Here is a 20,808-nt window from a genome sequence, read left to right as displayed (position 1 = left end):
TGTGTTTTCTTTGGGCAGCACGGTAGCACAGTAGTTATCACTGGTGCCTCACAGCTCCAGGGTCCCGGCTTCAAATCTGGCCTCGGGTGACTGTCTGTGTGAAGTTTGCACTCTCTCCCATGTCTGCGTGGATTTCCTTCGGGTGTTCCCATTTCCTCCCACAGTCCAAAGATGTGCAGGTTAGGTGGATTGGCCATGCTTGAGTCCGAAAGGTTTGGTCGGGTTGCTGGGATACGGGGATAGGTTGGATGTGTTGGCTTAAGTGGAGTGCTCTTTTCAAGGACCGGTGCCGACTTGATGGGCCGAATGGCCTCCTTCTGCACTGTACATTCTATGATTCTATGATGTATTTAGAGGGTTATGGAGATAAAGCTGGGGAATGGGACGAGATAGGTTGCTCTTTTGGGAGCCGGTGCAGACACGATGGACCGAATGGCCTCCTTCTCTGCTGTAAATAACAAACAAATAAATAAGGGCCGTATTTCCAATGTTGCTTTAGTGTTGTCCCTCCCAGAAATTCTAGGCCATATTATACATCCCTTACTGATGTCAAAACATGTGCTCCTCAAATACATCTTTTCATGTCACGTGTTGCGGTCATCAGTAAGTGGATAGTTATACAGCAGTTACTGAGAGGCACATAGAATATATTCACAAAAAAACGCATCTCCTCCAGCCCCCCACCCCTCACCCCCCACCCCACCCTCCCTCTGTGACATCCTTCTTTCTTAAGCCCTATTCCCCCGCTTGCAATGCTATTGAAATAAAATGTCAGGATTTAGCTAATCATCGACCTAGCACTGTTGAAAATTTGAAGACTAACATGCATTTTATGCCTGGCAGTTAGATGTATGTAAAATAAATCAGCAATAAACATCACGGTATAAAAGGAACATTAAAAAGTCTGCAGGTAACTTTGAATTATTTCCACAAAGAGAAATGAAGCATGTGTGTGTTCCATATTGCTGGAACTTGTTAGGTTTGATGCTGTGCAAATGTAGAACAATAAAACTTCACATCCAATCTGAGACAGAGCCATGAGATTAAATGGCTGAGCTGGCCAATGCCCTGCCCCACAAGGAGCGCTTATAAAGCTAGTGTTGGATCAAGGGCAAACAACCAGCTTTCTAAGTGGCTGTCAAAGAGGCATGGCAGTGGGGCGGAGATCAAAGCACCACTCCAGAATCAGGGAATGGTTAGAAATAACTGCTAAGAAGAGCACAAAATTGGAGCAAATAGGGTTGTTCAAACAGCTTCAAAGGTTAAAATTAAAAAGAAAAAGTCTGAATTTTAAGTTTGTGATTGTGGCACAGAGGCAGAATACATTTCAGCAGTGGGGCAAGTATATGCACCTGGTGCCATATATTATTTCTTATGTCCAAATAATGCTCCTAGTCCTCCAGTTGAAGCAAATGCTTTATTGAGTAAGTTCGTTCTCCCTCCAGAGTTTAAACTAGATGTTGTATGAACATGATTGATAAGAAGTACTTATGATTATTTACACATGTGCTGAGCTGTCTGTCTGTGTCTGGTCACTAGCTACTGTTCCTGTGAAGAGAGTGATCCTGGCTTCCGTCTGTCTATTTATACATCTCTAGTGCGCCCTCTAGTGATTACTTAGTTGTAGTGTATTTACATTAACCCCTTGTGTACACACAGATATGCAGATCACTACAATGCACTCAGAAGTTTCGTCAATTACCAGGAAATATAAGGAGCCAGCTCAAGGATGAAGCTCTTGGAGCAGAGAAGTGGGAAGGCTGGAGACCCCTGCAGGGAGAAGGATTGTTCGTTGGGTTTAATCAGTAAGAAGTCTCACAACACCAGGTTAAAGTTCAACAGGTTTATTTGAAATCACAAGCTTTCGGACACTGCTGCTTCATCTGGTGAAGCCAATTTTAGCAAGCATCCAGTGGGACAGGGATAGAACCAATATTGCTCTACCCGCACACTTGGTGGTTTTAAGCAAAGGTAGTTATGTTTCCACATGGCCACTGGCGGCCACACCTAAGCAGCTACAGATCATTTTATCAGCATTGCCAGCTGTTTCAACTTATCATTGGAAACAATGCAGGCAATTATCAGCCCGCATTCACCGTCAGAGAAAACAGCAATGCCAGCGGAAAATCCGAGAGAATCGGGAAACGCCATTCTTTTTTGAATTTTATTTATTTATTTTTTTAATTTAGAGTGTTGAATTACTTTTTCCCAATTAAGGGGCAATTTACCATGGCCAATCCACCTACCCTGCACATCTTTAGGTTGTGAGGGTGAGACCCACGCAGGCATGAGGAGAATGTGCAAACTCCACACGGACAGTAACCCGGAGCCGGGATTGAACCAAGGTCCTCGGCGTCCTCGGCTACCCACTGCGCCACCATGCCGGCCATGGGGGGAAACGCTATTCTCTCCGGAGAGATTCCGTTTCCCGATTTTCCGTACCCTTTGCCAGTACCGTCACGAGGTTCACGGCCACAAAGAGTGAGAACCTTATTTTAATGGATCGCAATAAATGTCAATATCATTAGCCAGCCTCCCGCCACATGATCCCCCCCTCACTGAATATTCAAAGCTCAAAGTCACGTCAAGACGGTGAGGTTTTAAAGGATTTAAAAAGATGAATTCCACTGAGGGAATCCCTCCGGGGGCGCAAAGGTAAGTGTAGCCCCCGGGGGAGAGGTACCTGCCAGCGCAGTGCCCTAGTACTTCCCTCGCACACAACCTCTGGCACTGCCTCCTAGCACTGCCACTAGCACAGGTTGCCATTACCAAGTTGGCACAGCTCCATAGAGGCAGTGCCATCCTAGAAGTACCAACCTGTGCCAAGGGACAGTGCCAGGGTCACTGCTGGGTGGGCCCTTGCGGGAGCTCCATGGGGAGGGGTGGCAGGGGTGGTTTCCAGTTATGGTTTGTGGGGCGGGAGAGTGGGCAGTGAGGGAGGCGCATGCAGACACGGGGGAAGTCAGCTATGAAGGGCGGGGGGGAGGGGATAGTTCTGCAGTGGTGATGGGGGAGGGGGAAGTTCCCAATGATTGTAAGGGGGAGGTGGGGTTAAGCCCTTGATGATTGTCTGCTGGCCGTGGGGGAGGACCCCCCCCCCTCCCCGCCGATACCTCCGTGGTGAGTGGGGGCAGAGTTCCACTTCAGTTCTGATCGGTGCAACTGTTAAAGATGGCGCCCTGATCTCTGAGGGGTATGTTGAAGTCAGTGAACTGATCATGTGGAGCCAGCCTAGCTGGCTCTATCAGGCCCCTTCTCGCTAGAGTGACAGTTTATCCTGCCCACTCAATTATGTTTTTACTCAGAGTACCTCAGGATCTGGAGGAGAAAGCAGGTCTGTGCAGAGAGTTCACACAGCGGCTTTCAGTCTGAGCCTGACCGTTTGAAAAAATATGGTAAGCTTGCAGCCAATGTTGTGTTGAACATTCATTGAAGGGAAACTGCTGGATCATTGATGGATCGAAATTTCAACTTCATACACAACAGTTGATAGCAGGATGAAAATATTGCACTGGAAACATTTCAGAATTAAATCATCCTTTTTAACTGTTCTTCCAAAAGCTCAAGTTTCAACAGGTATAGTAAAAGTTGATGCATAAACATCTTTTATTGGGGAGAATAAATGATTGTCAGCAGAGTTTTGGGAGCAGGATGTTTTTGGCCTGACTTGAAAGTGAGCCTGTTAGACAGTTGTTCCTATTTGTGCCCTTTTAAAAGTGTACGTTTGAATAGTGTTGGTTTTCATTCCAAACAGTTTTCAACCACACACACACACTGGTTAGATTATTTATAGTTCAAGCAAGTGCAAATATTTCTTGGCATTGAAATTCCAACAGGTCAAAGATTTTTCTTGCTCCTTTTACTAGAATAACCAATGGTATTATGGTAATATTATGAAATCCCCAATGTCAGCATCTGTAGGTGTCTGAAAAATTATTTGCTTTCAATACGTGTGGAGTACTGGACAGCTTATTCTAGCGAAATATAAAATCCAAAAAGTCCTGGGACAGAAGGATTGAATCAATTATCTACTCTGTAGGTTTGTAGTAATTCAAATTGCCTACCTCTGAAACCCCCATAGGATTAGGTTACGTGTGAATACAGAAGTAATTAGAGTTGAACATTGTTGGGTGAATTGGATCCAGAAATCAGATTTTTCAACTTTTTGACATCTGAATCTGAACTGTGCATTCCTTCAGGGTTTGATCATTTTCCCAATGCTTTGCAGTTAGAAAACCTGAACTTGCCTGAACTAACAAGTATGTACCCTTACAGTCACCAACCCGGGAAACCCGTGGGCAGGGATGCGCTGCTGATGGGAAAAGTGAACCGCAACAGCGGGAGAATTCCGGCTGGATATACTTTATTTGGAGACGAAGATTCACTAAGTTGGTCACTGGGATGAGGGGGTTGTCCTACGATGTAAATTGAACTTATATTCTCTGGAGTTTAGAAGGACGAGAGGCAATCTCACTGAAACCTACAAAGTCCTGTAGTGACTTGACAGGGTAGATACAAAGTTTGTGTCTGCTGGTTGTGGAATCTAAAACACTGGAGCACAACCTCAGCATGAGGGACCAATCACTTTGGACTAAGATAAGGAGAAATTACTGCGCTCAAATGGTTGTGAGCCTTTGACATTCTCTATTCCAGAGAACTGTGGGTGCTCCATCTTTGAATACTTTTAAGGCTGTGACAGATTTTTTTGGTCTCTCAGATAATCAAAGGATGCGAGGAGTGGGTGGAAAAATGGAGTTGAACCCCGAGATCACCCATGATCGAATTGAGTGACGCAGGAGGCTTGCTGAACCATATGGGCACTCCTGCTCCTATTTCCTGCAATCTTGTAAATGCCCAGCATTCAATCACATTCACCAGGACTAAATAAAAGCATATCAATCAAACTGGGACGTTTATCTTACTGACTTGCTTTGATATCAAGCAATTAACTAAATGGTAACTGCCTTCACTAAGTGAGCAATGGAACAATGACTTGGAACAATTGTATCCTTTCCTCTGTGGCTTTCCCACACTTCCAGAAGACTTTTTTCTCCCAATGAGAAGAATTGCAAATCATGCAGTTTGTTAAGTGATGCTGACATTAATATTTGAATCATGCTGCCAACTGCCCATCAATTCAGGAACTACTGTACCCATTTTTACCACATCACCTCTCCCAGTTTACACCAATGAAAAAGAAACCATTATTTTTAAAGCAAAACGCATGGTTAGAAATTTTGTAATAATGTGTTCAGAACAAAATGTGTGTAACACATTCTTAGACATGCTTTTGAGACATTTCAACAGATTAACTGCCATGGACCTGATTGGTAAAGTACATAAACCAGCAAGTTGGTCGTCCCTTGCAGTACACCTGGATGCTTGGGGGTCAGGTCTTGAATTTGTATGTAGAAAGCTGCAGATGTAGAAGAGGCATCCAATGTACTTAAAAGGGCAGTTCAGCTGATAAAGATTGAAACTAGTCATTGTGTTGCTTGCACTTTAGTTTGGAATGGCCAGAGTAAAGTGGTAAGTAGAGGCAGAAGGAGTCAATGGACTATAACTCAGATTACTGGAGGGCACTGACTGAGATATGAAGCTGGACAATTTTGAAGGTATCCTAAATAAATCACAAATTGACACGGGTAGATAGTTTGTACTTTTGGAATTAATACAATGGTTCTGTAGGTAATACCTACCTACTGCCACAGCAACTAAGGAAGAACCAACCCAAATCCTTCTGCAATTTAGTCATTACAATCCATTTCAATAAACTTGCAATTATTACTATTCATGCCTTTTCCCAGGTAAGATGTTCTCTTATCTTTATCCTCAGTCACTATCATTATGTGCTGGAGGTTATGCTGGAACTGTATTTAAAAAAAACTTTATTGTCACAAGTAGGCTTACATTAATACTGCAATGAAGTTACTGTGAAAAGCTCCTAGTCACCACATTTCGGCGCATATTTGGATACACATCGGGAGAATTCAAAATTCTCAGCTGGTAGGGGAATTGAACCCACGCAGCTGGCCTTGTTCTGCATCACAAACCAGCTGTCTAGCCGACTGAGCTAAACCAGCCGCCCGAAAAAGTATGAGAGCGTTAGGCCACAGCTGGAGCAGTGCGTGCAGTTCTGATTACCACACTATAGGAAAGATGTAATTGCACTAGAAAGGAGACAGGGGAGTCTTACAAGAATAAATCCTCAGCTGAAGCATTTTAGTGATAAGGGAAGAGTGAATAGGCTAGGATTGTTTTCTTTCAAACAGAGGAGGCTGTGGGGAAATCTACTTGAAATGTTCTGCATAGTTATGAGGGGTCCTGACAGACCCCTGTGGTTGAGGGGTCCATTGCCAAAGGCTATAGATTTAGTGTGAGAGGTAGGAGGATTTTAAGGATTTGAGAGGCAATCTTTTCACTCAGAGGGTGATGAGGGATCTAGAACCCGTTGCCTGAAAGGGTGATGGTGGTAGAAATCTACATAGCATTTAAAAAGCACTTGGATGTGCACTTGGAGTCCTGTCACCCACAAGGCTACCATTCTAACAGCATTGTGGGTATTCCTACACCACATGGATGCAGCAATTCAAGATGGCAGCCCATCACCATTTTCCTAAGGGCAATTAGCTATGCACAATGTACATTGGCCCAGCCAATGGCACCCACATACCTGAATGAATAGTAAAAAATGGTTGTGGACCAAAAAAGTGGGATTAGGCTGGTTGGCTACATGAGGCCGGCATGGGATTGATGGGCCAAATGGTCTTCTTCAATTCTGTAAATTTCTAAGATTTTACTTACAATAGTGTTTTCTCAATCCATTTGACATGTACCCTCCATTATTTGTGTCATTTGTTGGTCTACAGCCAATGATTAATAATTGTTATTTACTGTTGTTGAAAATAATTTCCCTGTGAAGAAAAAGTAATCTGAATGAGTAAACCAGAGGCAATATTCCTCATACTTCACAATTCCCGTACCGGCCTCCCCGAACAGGTGCCGGAATGTGGCGACTAGGGGTTTTTCACAGTAACTTCATTAAAGCCTATTTGTGACAATAAGCGATTATTATAATATTATTATTATTATAGAATTTTCAGGCTAACTCAAAATGAAATATTCCATCATAGTTAATGCAGCCAAGAATTCAAAGAGTAACAGATATGAAACTCTTCTTCCAGTTCAAGGTTTGAATATTTACTGCACAAAATTTGTGCTTTTTCATATTTTATATTGTTCACTATTTAAATACAGCTAGCAGCTTCCGTCTGGCAAGTCCATGAACTGTCTCTGTTCTAATAACCATTTGACCATCGCTGACTCCAGGATGATTATATATTGAGCTTCTTTCAAAGCTTACGATAACATTACTGTATCATTTGCTTTAAGTCTTCAAATATGACTTCCCTAAAAGTAGCACACGGGTGACTGACTCTGGGGAGCCCGTGGTATGCGAATCGGGGGATATAATTATAGATGCAAGACTCTACTCCTAGGGAGTAAAATAGCAACTAGTTTAAACAAACAACCCTATCTGAAGCTTAATTGGACTTAATATTGGTGAATATTTATGCTGGATAGAAAATAAACATTTACAACTTTCACGCATGTCGAAGTGGGGAACTGGGCATCATGTTAGAAATGACTGAACATTTTGAACTTAGATTAAATAACATTGACACAGTATGTGAGGCTTACATTTGAATGACTGCAGCACATTCAGGGGAGATTTTTACTGAACCTTCGGACAGGTTGCGGTGGGCATCTGAACCACAATGGTGCAAACTATTAAATGGTTCTGCTGCTGGTATTATCTGGAGAGGGTACTGCAGACATTTACATTCTCATAGAAAAGGTAGTTGCCACAGTATTTTCTGGGTTGCGTTTAGGATAACAAAAGAAAATGTTGCCAAGTTTAATAGAGTGCCAGATGAAAGCATGTGCAGGCTGACAATGTACAATATTTGCATTTGAATACAAATATTATGCTCACTCAAGTAAAAAACATTGCTTCAAGTCAGTATTGACAGCATGCTCAAACACAACAGACAGCCACTCTCAAAAATTAAATTAAATTCTTTGCAATGGGGACAGTTGTCTCTGTTCTTCAGGTGACAGTTGCTTTGGACTAAAAGTACAATATCAGATGCTATCGAGGGGGTGGAACAATTTGTTTTTTCTGGCAGGTTGACTTTTAGCACAAGCTTGTCAAATAATGCTCAATTTGAAAGCTTTAATTGTTTCAGAGAGGTTGAAACAATAGTTGAAACACATCTGCTTTCTCCTCCGGTACCTGAATTTGAAGAGGACTTTGACGAAGTGTAAGTCCATTCTCTCTAAATAGAAACAAACAACCCAAAATGGACTGTCGAAACCAAGCCCAGGCAAATCGTAAAACTGCAAACAATTTTTGATTATTAATCAGTATAAAATTGACGGTGACAGATTAGATGGGTGCGCCATGTGTAAAATTAATTATTCGCACTAGTGGAGTTTTCTCAAAATTCTTGTGCGGTCACATTGTTGGGATAAAATAGAGGAAACAAACTCATGTGCTATGTGATCAAGTTTTCATAGTGATGCATGTTCGGAAGAAAAAATTCCTATTGTCCAGTGCTGACCTCAATCAGCCACCCTGATAATTCACTTAAAAAGAACATTTTAAATCCATCGGCCTTTGCCTCACCATTGTCCACCCCCGCCCCACCCCACTCCACTTGGGCCATCTGTTCCCTGTTCCTAGTTGTTGTTTGATACACGGCTTACCTTTGTTCTGCCTTTGACACATTCTGATCTCTTTCTGCGCCACTATCAGCACCCTTCTTAGCCTTAATCACTTACATTACTTTTGTGTTTCTGTCCATGACACCTTTGTTAATCTCCACCTATTGCGAGCCCACTATCCAGTCCCACTGGTCCTCACGCCCACCCCCCCCCCCACCCCCCGCCAACAACAATATAAGTCTGACACCAGTTCTCTCCAGCATTGACAAAGAGTCATCCAGATGCAAAATGTTAGTTTTCTTCTCTCCTGAGATGCTGTCAGACCTGCTGAGATTGTCCAGTATTTTCTATTTTTGTTTCAGATGCCAGCATCCGCAGTAATTTGCTTTCCCAGATTCACTGAAAAGATTACGAAGTGTGGTAGGAAGCGGGAACTGCCGCGAGCTTCCCGGCGCTCGGCCCGGCAAGGCCGGCCCCACACCGCAACAGTAATTGGCCCACATATGGTGGCCCCACAGGCTTCACGCCGCAAATCAGGGATCGCCAGCTGATTCGCCAGGACTGCGCTCACCAACCCCCCGCTAACAAGGTCGAGCAGCACTTAAACAGCTCTTGCACAGCCAACCCCATTCAGCTCGCTGCCATGGCACCAACACAACCAGCCCCAAGATTTGGAGATACAGACCTGGGGAGGCTCTTGGATGCAGTCGGGGGCAGGAGGGATGTCATGTTCCCCCGAAGATCCCAGAGGGTGTGCCACAGGGCAGCCAGTGCCGCCTAGGATGAAGTGGCAGCAGTCGTCAGGTTGGGCAGCGTGACGAGGAGGGCAGGTCTCCAGTGTCACAAGAAAGTCACGGTGCACCGTGTCCCTGGCCCGCAGGAGAAATTGTGTCACAACAGTTGAGGGAGGGCCCAAACTGGCGTCAGTGTGCCAGACATTAAGATCCTCACGACATTTGAGGAATCGGCCTTGGAGGTTAAGGGGGTGGCCAAGGACAGGGCGGTCAACAACGCAGAGGTCGGTGCATGCCGCAGGGGTGAGAATCCACCAAACCCCATGTGGACGACCTGTCAAAGGTGAGTTGTTACTGCCATACAGACTGTCCCATCCCTCCCACTGACCACATGTTCATTCTCCCACAGGACCTCCAGCCAACAGCGCTGGCCCATCTGGGGTGGTTTCCCCCCCACCCCACCCCCTTGCTTGAGAACACCTTTTCGGTGAGCTCCAAGTCTGTCACCATAGATGCGTCACAGCTGTCATCCCCGCCCTCCACCAATGCAGAGACATGCACCTCGGCGGGCAACGTTAGTGTTCAGGCTTCTGGGGCATCTGGGGCACAGTCAGCATCCGGAACAGGGCAGCAAGGCTGCGCATGTGCCGCCGACAAGTGCGCCAGGGCCCTCCGGCCCCAGAGTACGCCTGCCAGGGGCATCAAAGGCCATGGAACATGCTACCAGCATGCTTCCCCACCTCTGATGTGCATCCTGGGGATATACCTAGACTCAGCGGTAGAGCACGGAAGGCACACCGAGGATCACTGAAAGAGAATGTGGGGGCAGTGGGTAGGTAGGGGGTAAGGAGGGATGTGTGCATTTGGGGGCAGGGGAAGGGAGGGAGGGTAGGGAGAGTGGGGTGGCACCATCGGGAGAATGGGGCAATGGTGCACACTTGTCCGCGACAAATTGAAAAAAAAAAACTCACCACAACCAGTATGATGCCTCTGGCCCTTTGTCCCGCGATGTGAGCAGGACACTAATCCCATGCCCCATCCTCGCTGACATTGGGCCCTGGCCCACCATTGCCAACCTGCACACCCTGCCCACACACACCCAGCCGCAGCGGGGGACCCTGTTCACCAGACTCCACACCTGCACCCCAGACACTCGAACAGAATGTCATCAAACCCTGGCTGCGGAGATGTGCTGGGGGCTGGGGCCCATCCCCTGGGTATTTGGAGGTTGGCTGCTGTATCTGTGGTGCTGCCTCCCGCATATGTTCAAGCATATTGACCAGGTATCAGGTCTGATTGGGATGCCAGGCAATAAGCCCCATATGCTAAATTCGATGCAACCCTAGGCGATCCACTTGGGATGTGTGAAGTACTCACTTAATTGCCATTGCCAATTCACGATCCAGGGATTAGCATGAAGGACCCGCGTGCCACCCCCAGCTGTGATACCCCTCCCCCAGCCCCGATATCCGTAGCACAGTGGTTAGCACTGTTGCTTCACAGTGCCAGGGTCCTGGGTTCGATTCCTGGCCTGGGTCACTGTGCGGAGTCTGCACGTTCTCCCTATGTCTGCGTGGGTTTTCTCCGGGTGCTCGGGTTTCCTCCCACAAGTCCCGAAAGACCTGCAGTTAGGTAAATTGGACATTCTGAATTCTCCCTCTGTGTACCCGAATGTCTGAATGTGGCAACTAGAGGCTTTTAACAGTAACTTCATTGCAGTTAATGCAAGCCTACTTGTGACAATTAAGATTATTATTATTATTCTATCCCCAATCCCCTTGGCGTCCCACCCCAATCGGGGCTGCATTACCCCAGTTGCCCCTCCACCGAGCACAAGGGCAGCAAACCCAGTGCCCCCGGGCTCATTGCCTGTGAGTGAAGATGGCTACTCTCCTCCACGGACCCTCACAGCTGCTCCTCCACCAGGTTCACGTTTTTCAAAAGGAGTACTAATCGGCGCTACTGTGGCCACTTGCTAGGGAGGACAAGGATCACCGGAGGCCGTTCGATATGGTGTGGCTCCTCTTAATTGTATGGAAATAGGGCTTAAATGGTGATTATTGGTTTGTCACCATGCTTTGGCGGGATCCCAATTTCACCGAGGGGAGCGGTCTTGTTGCACCGCAAATGGTTTGGCGCCCAGCATGGTTCTTGCTTTTGGCCTCTCCCGCTATTTATCGGCCTCGTCGCGTTCTCGCTCGAGCGAAATGAGGCCACTGAATCGCAACCTATATTTTAAATGGAGGCTTCTTTTTTGACAATAATATCCCAGTGACCTGGCAAGTTTTATAGTTTGCGTGGATTCACCTTGCGTACCTGATGTATGGGGTGGGATTCTGCCTCCTGGGGACTAAGACCCCACGCCCGCTGGAAAACGGGCGAGAATCACTCCTGACCTTTTACTCGCAGGTCCGATTTCCAGGGGGCTAGCAGAGCCCCGGCGTGCGTCCCGCAGCTCTGGCTGCCGGCGGGGTCCTGCTAACCAGACCATGCGGCCACGCATGCACGCGGCTGCCCACCTTGGCGCGGGTGCTGCCGACGTGATGGAGCAACACAACGGGTCCACGTGGAGGAAGGTAGGTCCCTCCCAGATCGTGATGGCCCGCTGATCGGTGGCCCCCGATCACGTGCCTGGCCACCGCTGAGGCCCCCCCGGAGTCAAATACTCACTTCCCCCCACCAGGACCGCGGGTCCCAGCTCCCGCCGGGTGGTACCACATGTAAACCACGCCGGCGGGAGTTCGGCCGGTCGACCGCTGAGAGTCGGCGCGGGGGCCTGTTCCAACGGCCCCCGACCGGCGCCGCGTCGACCGTGTGGAGAATCGCGGGAGCGCCGTCGTGCCGGATTTCCGGTGTGAATGGCTATTCTCCGCCCCCGCGCCGGGCGCGATTCTGGAGCGGAAGGTCGGAGAATCGCGCCCACGAACCCTGATTTTGCTTTCAGTGGAAAGGTGACGCCCATTGCCACTGGCTGTAGATAGGTTACTCAGAAAAACTCCAGTGATATGGAATTCCCCTTCCCTGACATTAATTTGAACCAAATCAAGTGGATCTCCAGGTATCCAGCAAGAGCAATGTCATCAAGCTGGGTAAACAACCACTCGCACGAATATATTCTCAGACAGCAAATCAGGAAACAAATTGCACTGATTCTCATTCTCTTTTCATTTGAAATTCTACACAGAACAAAAGTAAGTGATTGGAGCATAGTGTTAGCAAGGCTGAGATAACAACTTAGAATTCACAATTTTCAAATGATTTGTTGAATCTGGGGAAATCTGTATTCAGGAAATGCTAGCTTTTCTGGGGCTGCAGGGGTTCTTCAGTAATAATTAGAATCATAGCATTGTAGAATCCCTGCAGTGCAGAAGCAGGCCGTTTGGCCCATCAGGTCTGCACCGACCATTCGAAAGACCAGCCTACACAAACCCAATCCCCGCCCTATCCCTGTAACTCCAACTCATGTTTGTACCCTTAGGGGCAATTTAGCATGGCTTATCCACCTGACCTTCACATCTTTGGACTTTGGGAGGAAACCGGAGCACCCGGACAAAACCCATGCTGACACGGGGGAATGTGCAAAGTACACACAAGACGGTCACCCGAGGTCGGAATCGAACCCAGGTCCCTGGTGGTGTGAGGAAGCGGTGCTAACCACTGTGCCACTATGCCACCCCTCAATACACCGTTAAACCACCAATTACACCATATTCTACCAGGTGTAACATTTTCCAGGGCAAGTTCTCATCAGTTCAGTGATTTTTAGTTGACTGCAACAGTACACGCTATGCGGACAAATTTTTGCAATAGTAATGTTGCTGCACTAATAATCCAGAGGTTCCAGCTAAGGTTCTGGGGGCTTAGGTTCAAATTACACCATGGTATTCTCAGTAATGGTGACCATCCGTTTATTGGCATAAAATATCTATCTGGTTCAGTGATGCCTTGAGGAAATTGATCATCCTTACCTGGTCTGTCCTACATAGCTCACTGGCTTTGTGATGCAGAGCAACACCAACAGCGTGGGTTCATACTCCCTCACCGGCTGAGGTTGCCATTGTCTTCTCAACCATGTCTCTCATCTGAGGTGTGGTAACCCTCAGCTTAGATCAGTGGCAGTCAGTTCTCTCTCGCTCAAAGGGGAGACCAGCCTATGGTCCTCTGGGACTATGGCGACTTTCATTTCCGTTTGACTCTAAATCCACAGCAATTGGTTGGCTCTTAACTGCCGTCTGAAATGGCCTCGGATCCACTCAGTTCAAGGCCAATTTGGAATGGGCAACAAATGCTGGGCTTGCCAACAATGTCCACAGCTCGTCAAAGAATTCAAATAAGAATTGCAAAATCACTGACAGTAACTTCTAGATTTCAGTATCTAGCCATGCACATGGAGGCTACAGATGTTGCTTTCAGTTTTACACGATTAACAATGGTGAACGCTGCCATTACTACCACGAAATTAGGGCCATTATTGTCAAAACTACAACTTAAATTGGAACTGCACCTTTGATAGTAATGCCATCAATCACTACCCATCCTCAAAATCAAGAGTGCAGCACATTAAAAAGAAGTATTACACCCTGCAATATGGTTTTGTCAAGTAGAATTATAAATTGGTGAAGTTCAAAATTTGTTAGTTTTGTGTCCTCCCCTAGAATCTGTAAAACCAGTGACAGATCAGGATGTAAGTAATAACATGCAATGTTCTACAGATATTAGCTCAGTTTGCCATTGGGACATGAGCCAGAATAAACTTGGTTTTCCTTGGGAGACAGAATGAACAGGATAAACTTGAATAGAGAAAGTTGTGCAAGATTTGTTGAACCAATGGAGTTGATTGGATAATTATAATTTATGATGCATCCTTTGACACGCTCTTATAGATGTAGGCACACCATGTAAGGAAATGGATAATACATCAGGAAGTGTCAACTCACACGGTTTGCCACAAACTACTTGCCCTACAAAAATGCACCACCCAAATATCTACAGATCAACAGTGCAAAATAGTTTATTGGGCTTCCGCCCAATTTCTTAAACAACTTCCCATCAAACTTGCTCCATAACACATGCAACATCTTGCCCAGTCGCCAGAGTGACAGCAGCCAAGTCCAATTTCAAACTTTCTTTGATCCAAGGTTATCATTTGACAACCGCTTTGATGCTAAACTTACATTCAAAAGTTCCTTAAACTCATCTGTGCTTGTTTTGAAATAACTTAAGTTGAATATATAACCTCAGAGCTCCTGTTTCAACATGAGGAAAAGCACACTTCTATTCAGACTGAAATAATCCAATTGACGCAGGCTGGGAAAACCTCCAGACTGCATAGCTGTGGGAATTGAAGAGATAGGTAGTGTTGACTTCCTTCAGCTGACAGTGGCAAGTCTAGGGAAAAACAAGCCCTGAGCTTCTGAGAGTGAGAATTAATACTGTTAATTAAGGTTTTCAAAGGGGCGGCAAGGTGGCGCTGTGGTTGGCACTGCTGCCTTGTGGCGCCAAGGAACCCATGTTTGATCCTGACGCTGGGCCACTGTCCATGTGGAGTTTGCACATTCTCCCCGTGTCTGCGTGGGTCTCACCCCCGCAACCCAAAGATGTGCAGGGTAAGTGGATTACCCACGCTAAATTGCCCCTTAATTGGGAGAAAAAAATTGGCTACTCTAAATGTATTACAAAAGAAAAAAAAATTAAGGTTCTCAAAAACACCAAAATAATTGTTACTGCTCTACTGGCATTATTTAGAAATTTTTTTTTTTTTAAAGTTAGACGTCTTGTTTGCAGCCTGTAGTCAACAAAATGAGAGAAAATTCAGACAACTTTTTATTTTGAATATAAAATGCTGAGCAATTTGATTAACCTTTCTCTAAATGGTTCCTGTTGCTGACTACCTTTTTGAAGTAAAATTTTTTGAACTCCATAGCAGGTGAGTCACAAGTTGGACAGTGCACACAGTGTTCAGTTAAACTCGAAATTGCAGCCAAATTGATCTAAGAGGATGACGAACAAACATGATGAACGAACCTTCCACTGTTTCTTGAGATATTGCCCGATTTGAACTCTCTCCAGATTAATACATTTTGATTGAACTGAAATATTGCTCAAGGACACTGAGATGGGAAGAATAAATAGTGCACTTGGGAAACCCGAAGAAGGGGGAAAAAAAGTAAATATAGACTTTTTTTTTAAAAAGTCACACTTCTCACTGAAATGTAAGGTTGTTCAACCTAGCCCATTAAACTAAACTTTAATGAGTGGACCTGATCAATATGTGAGAGAAAGGCCTTTCTTTCACTTCAGTCCTGTGCAAAAACAGTTAATGTTGCTTGTACACAGCTTAAGTGTAACCCCTTAAAAAGCATATGAACAAACCTTCTCTCAGTACTGGATTCAAATCCATTTCTTAGAGGTGAAAGAACTGCTCTCAGCCATACTGTCTTCATATGGGGTCACTTATTTGGTCCTTCTGCTAAAGAAACTATTTTCAAATTGCAATTTTTCTTATGCATTGACATAAACATCAATCAATTAAATACTATAGTGTAAAACATAACAGTAATGCAAGTCACTATTGCACATTCTGCCTGAGGTTATTTTCATTCGAAAGATAAAATTTGGAGAATGCTTTTTTTTCAATAAAAAACACTGGAACAATTATCAGAATACATGGCAACTTGACCTCAATCACCAAACATGGTTTTGAACCATTATTATTTTGTTCTATTTAACATGAAATGTAAATTGCTTCCTTTGTTGCTGCCTGAGAAGCATGGGACATAAATCCCCATAATGTGTACCTAATGACAGATAATGTAAGCTATTATAGGGGATTTAAATTCCTTTGAGTCAAAAGAGTAACCGATATCGCAGCATTAAAATGAAACATCTCCAACCAAGATTAGAGTTTGGTTAATGATTTTAGCAGATTCTGATTGAAGTACAATTGCCATCCGAAAGCAAACCGTTGACAGGCACCCATTTTGTCGTTTTGTGTTGTGTGCACTGATTTTAGGAATCGCTGAATAAAAAACTGTGCGAAAGAATTTACCTGCAATGATTCTTGCCCACAATTTAATTTTCCTTTTGCCAAAGGTGCCCATTTTTGCTGCTCTCCGGTATATTTCATGTAAGCCCACACAGTGAATGTCTGGTTCATTCCACCACAGGAGCACCAAACTTGAATAATTTCCAGATGGACAACCACGTTCCCGGATGCAGGCACTTCACAGCAAAGAATGTTGGATCATGATTGGGTTGTTAAGAAGGCGTACGGTGTGTTAGCTTTTATTGGTAGAGGGATTGAGTATCGGAGCCATGAGGTCATGTTGCAGCTGTACAAAACTGGTGCGGCCACAATGGAAGTATTGCGTGCAGTTCTGGTCGCCGCATTATAGGAAGGATGTGGAAGGAATGGAAAGAGTGCAGAGGAGATTTACCAGGATGTTCCCTGGTATGGAGTGAAGATCTTATGAGGAAAGGCTGAGGGACTTGAGGCTGTTTTTGTTAGAGAGAAGAAGATTGAGAGGTGACTTAATAGAGGCGTACAAGGTGATCAGAGGATTAGATAGGGTGGACAGTGAGAGCCTTTTTTTCTCGGATGGTGATGGCTAGCACGAGGGGACATAGCTTTAAATTGAGGGGAGATAGATATAGGACAAATGTCAGAGGTAGGTTCTTCACTCAGAGAGTAGTAAGGGCGTGGAATGCCTGCCTGCAACAGTAGTGGACTCACCAACATTAAGGGCATTTAAATGGTCATTTGATAAACATATGGATGATAATGGAATAGTGTAGATGGGCTTTAGATTGGTTTCACAGGTCGGCGCAACATCGAGGGCCGAAGGGCCTGTACTGCGCTGTAATGTTCTATTATTCTATGTGTTATGGCATGGATTTGTTAGCATGACTAAAAGGCCATAGGCTCAAGCACCTGAACAATTACATGATGATACTCCAAGACAGTACTGAGGAAGTCCTGCACTGATTATTCGGGCCAAAATTCAATCAGAACAAATGATTAAATAACTATAAATCTGAGCGTGCAGACCTAAGACTCTAGTAGTGCAATTGTGCCATGGCATTATGCATTGGATTCACTAGATGGAGCTAGAATGTTCATTAGATTAAAGTCTGCCATGTTATTAAACTACCCAGCCTTCAGAACAGTGACCACGACACCACACAACCCTGCCATGGCAATCTCTGCGAGACGTGCCAGATCATCGACATGGATACCACAATTACATGTGAGAACACCACCCAGCAGGTACGCGGTACATACTCGTGCGACTCGGCCAGCGTTGTCCACCTCATACGCTGCAGGAAAGGATGTCCCGAAGCATGGTACGTTGGCGAGACCATGGAGACGCTGCGACAACGAATGAACGGACATCGCGCGATAATCACCAGGCAGGAATGTTCCCTTCCAGTCGGGGAACACTTCAGCAGTCAAGGGCATTCAGCCTCTGATCTACGGGTAAGCGTTCTCCAAGGCGGCCTTCAGGATGCGCAACAACGCAGAATCGCCGAGCAGAAGCTTATAGCCAAGTTCCGCACACATGAGTGCGGCCTCAACCGGGACCTGGGATTCATGTCGCATCTGGTCTGCGAAATCCTACCAACTGTCCTGGCTTGACACAATTCACACCTCTTTAACCTGGGATTACCCCATCTCTGGATCTGTAAAGACTTAATCATCTGCTAATGCTCGCATTCCAAGCATTGTCTGGCATCTTTGAATCTGTCTATATATATATGTTTCTGGAACATACCTCTTCATTCACCTGAGGAAGGGGCAGCGCTCTGAAAGCTAGTGACATCGAAACAAACCTGTTGGACTTTAACCTGGTGTTGTAAGACTTCTTACTGTGCTCACCCCAGTCCAATGCCAGCATCTCCACATCATGTTATTTTGAGTACAAGTAATGCAGTGAATATATGTTTGAGCACAATTTATATCATGGCCTAATATTTTTGTAAACAATTAAATGGAGGTAATCCTTTGAAATAATGTTATCCAAACTAGGACCGCATGTGGCACAGTGGTTAGCACTGCAGCTTCACAATGCCAGGGATCAGGGATTCTAGTCTTTAGGTGACTGAGTGGGGTTTGCACTTTCTCCACGTGTCTGCATGGGTTTTCTCCCACAGTCCAAAGATGTGCAGGTTAGGTGGATTGGCCATGCTAAAACTGCCCCTCCAGGAATGTAGAGGTTAGGTGAGGATAGGGTGAGGGAGTGGGCCTCTTTCTTTCAGAGGATCGGTGCAGACTTGATAGGCTGAATGGCCTCCTTTTGCACTGTAGTGATTCTATATTCTAAAGCAGTGAGAAGGAAAATCATGGACAACGAACACTAACTTTGCTCATTGCCACTAAGTATACTCAACAAAGCTACTTTGTCCAAAAAAGTCAGCCACAAATCGGGATTTTTGTAAGCTGGAAATAAAAATAGTCAGCTGATAAATTGTTGTACCGCAGGCCACTTGATGACTCATTCTGTAATTCGGCATAAACAAAAGCCAAAAAGGCATTGAACAAAAGAGAATACTTCTCTAAATTGCAGTTGTCTCTGTGTATATTTGGGCGTAAATTATGCTTCGTTCACAATTATGCAACAAGCGATGCATTTTTCACAGTTCAGTACCTGGGAATTCATGCTAGCATTCATAATTTGCCCATGTGCACTCAAATCTTGCCTGTGATTGCTAATTATGTTCCTTTACAGACAGATTTCCTGACCCATATGAACCCACGGATTCAGGCGATGTAAATGACTTTTGTTTAAAGTATGTGAAGGAGGTGGGGATCTTCTTGCCTCAGAGAAGTATTCAGCGGCAGTGGAGTGAATTTAAGATGTCCAATTCAGACAGAGAAAGTGAAGGTCAAGCATGAGTAATAGAGATTGGTTTTCCGAAAGAGAGCGAAACAGCCTCTTCGAACATTCAGACCTCACCAATACCAAGTGAAATGCTGGCACACCTTTCAATTAGACACCTACCAGGATTGTGCTGCATCGGAGTTTAGATAGGAATCGAATGTTACGGCTTCCAAACTTTCAAATGCATTCCAAGGGACTTGAGCTCAGTTACCCGGGGCGGGATTTTCAGGTTCTCCCCACCGATGGGATCTTCCAGCCCCGCTGAAGGGCCCTCCTCCCGCCCGCTGCAGTTCCCCAGTTGTGGGACAGGATGAGCCATAAAAAATGTCGTGAACATCGGCGGTGCTTGTAGATCCCACTGTCACCGTCAGTGAGCTGCTTCCGTCGCAGGAGATTATGCCGCAAGAGTGTGTCAGGAAAATCCTGCCCCAAGTCTTGTTGAGGTTGCCATTCATGCTACAAAATATTGACTGCAGAGAATGATGATGAAGTATCATTTTAAATTCCTCCTACTAGTGACATGAGTCAGGGAATCAGTGCCAATGTATGGCCCCTTGTTCCTCTAGTGTTGGCAGCCATGACTTCAGATGCCTGGTCCCTGGCATTGCCTCTCTAAGCCACCTTTGTGCAAGCCTGTTTTTTATATTTTTTATAAATGTCGAGTACCCAATTTTTTTTCCCCCAATTAAGGGCCAATTTAGGTTCTTTGAAGAGATAACAAATAGGTTAGACCAAGGAGAGCCAATGGATGTTATCTACCTTGACTTCCAAAAGGCCTTTGATAAGGTGCCTCACGGGAGACTGCTGAGTAAAATAAGGGCCCATGGTATTCGAGGCAAGGTACTAACATGGATTGACGATTGGCTGTCAGGCAGAAGGCAGAAAGTTGGGATAAAAGGTTCTTTTTCGGAATGGCAACCGGTGACGAGTGGTGTCCCGCAGGGTTCAGTGTTGGGGCCACAGCTGTTCTCTTTATATATTAACGATCTAGATGACGGGACTGAGGGCATTCTGGCTAAGTTTGCCGATGATACAAAGATAGGTGGAGGGGCAGGTAGTATGGAGGAGGTGGGGAGGCTGCAGAAAGATTTAGACAGTTTAGGAGAGTGGTCCAAGAAATGGCTGATGAAATTCAACGTGGGCAAGTGCGAGGTCTTGCACTTTGGAAAAAAGAATAGAGGCGTGGACTATTTTCTAAACGGTGACAAAATTCATAATGCTGAAGTGCAAAGGGACTTGGGAGTCCTAGTCCAGGATTCTCTAAAGGTAAACTTGCAGGTTGAGTCCGTAATTAAGAAAGCAAATGCAATGTTGTCATTCATCTCAAGAGGCTTGGAATATAAAAGCAGGGATGTACTTCTGAAGCTTTATAAAGCATTAGTTAGGCCCCATTTAGAATACTGTGAGCAACTTTGGGCCCCACACCTCAGGAAGGACAGAAGTTAAGACAGAAGTTGATAAATTCTTGA

The sequence above is a fragment of the Scyliorhinus torazame genome, chromosome 21, assembly GCF_047496885.1.
Source record: "Scyliorhinus torazame isolate Kashiwa2021f chromosome 21, sScyTor2.1, whole genome shotgun sequence".
NCBI lineage: Eukaryota > Metazoa > Chordata > Chondrichthyes > Carcharhiniformes > Scyliorhinidae > Scyliorhinus > Scyliorhinus torazame.
Note: the sequence above shows the minus strand (reverse complement) of the source record.